The following is a 2,006-nucleotide window of genomic DNA, read 5'->3' as shown; positions in this document are numbered from 1 at the left end:
CTACAACTACTACTACAATCACCACCATTGCAACTACAACAACTACTACTACTACTACAATCACCACCATTGCAACTACAACTACTGCTACTACTACTATCACCACCATTGCAACTACTACTACTTCTACTACTACAATAACCACCATTGCAACTACAACTACTTCTACTACTACTACAACTACTACTACAATCACCACCATTGCAACTACAACAACTACTACTACTACTACAATCACCACCATTGCAACTACAACTACTGCTACTACTACTATCACCACCATTGCAACTACTACTACTTCTACTACTACAATCACCACCATTGCAACTACAACAACTACTACTACTACTACAATCACCACCATTGCAACCAGAACTACTTCTACTACTACAATCACCACCATTGCAACTACAACAACTACTACTACTACTACAATCACCACCATTGCAACTACTACTACTTCTACTACTACTGCAATCACCACCATTGCAACTACTACTACTTCTACTACTACTACAACTACTACTACAATCACCACCATTGCAACTACTACTACTTCTACTACTACTACAACTACTACTACAATCACCACCATTGCAACTACTACTACTTCTACTACTGCTATCACCACCATTGCAATTACTATTACTATTACTCTGTAATATAAACGTATTGTATGATATATACAGCCATACGTGTGAGCTGCTGTAAGATATACTTTGTAGTTTCAACATGTTGTATGATAGACACATTCAAGGTAACCTCAAGGCGTTTAGACGAGCTGGTTCACATTTGTTAGGCAATATATGACAGCTTACTGTTAGTGAAATCAGCGATGATAAATTGTGATAATACGTGTTTTAAAAAGCATACAAGCATTGTCCTTGTCGTCGTCGTTGCCATCTTACTCTGTATGTTCCATGTGTCTATTGTCACCCAAAAAAGGGTTATGAATGGCGTTTTTGGTGCCAGTTTACAAGAGTCCGCAATCACATTTCAGATAGGCCGTTCACCCTTAAAGTACACCCAGTGTGATAAAAATGTCATGTTTTATTATTAAACTTGATTCCTAAGTCGAAAAAGGAAAATCCCTATGGCATGTGGGGTGTGCCGCACGTATGGCTACTGGTGCCATCTTGTGTTTGGCTTCTCTGTTGATAGCGTAGGGAATGGGGGCCAACATTAATTGGCAAACCTGGACCCAGTGAGTGATGTTGTGAGCTGCGACCCATGTCGTCCGGACAACGTATATGCCAATCAACCACATTACTGAGACCACTAAATTCACTAAGGATCTGTATGGGTTGATGGAGTAAAGGTATACCTGGGATATGCTTTCACACAGCGTGTCGAGTGGTGACGAAGAAAGTATTGACTGCAGTAGCCGTGGTTGTAGCTGTGGCTGTGGCTGTGGCTGTGGTTGTAGATGTAGCTGTAGCTGTGGCTGTGGCTGTGGCTGTGGCTGTGGCTGTGGCTGTGGCTGTGGTTGTAGCTGTAGCTGTGGCTGTGGCTGTAGCTGTGGCTGTGGTTGTAGATGTAGCTGTGGCTGTGGCTGTGGCTGTGGCTGTGGCTGTGGCTGTGGTTGTAGATGTAGCTGTAGCTGTGGCTGTGGCTGTGGTTGTAACTGTGGCTGTGGCTGTAGCTGTGGCTGTGGCTGTGGTTGTAGATGTAGCTGTGGCTGTGGCTGTGGCTGTGGTTGTAACTGTGGCTGTGGTTGTAGCTGTGGCTGTGGCTGTGGCTGTGACTGTAGCTGTAGCTGTAGCTGTGACTGTAGCTGTAGTTGTAACGATTGTTGTACAGTGCTTGAACAGCTTCCCCGCAGGTGTTGAGAAACAGAACGTTGGCGTACGTCCAGTTGCAACAATATAGGAATTAGGAAAAAAATAGCTTTTATATCCTTTTGAAATAACTAAATCGAATAGCTTACTTACAACCATCTGTGCCTTACATCAACGTATCGGAACGTGTTCCATTCGCTGCAAACTGAAGAACAATGAAACATGACG

This window comes from Haliotis asinina, chromosome 7, assembly GCF_037392515.1.
Source record: "Haliotis asinina isolate JCU_RB_2024 chromosome 7, JCU_Hal_asi_v2, whole genome shotgun sequence".
NCBI lineage: Eukaryota > Metazoa > Mollusca > Gastropoda > Lepetellida > Haliotidae > Haliotis > Haliotis asinina.
Note: the sequence above shows the minus strand (reverse complement) of the source record.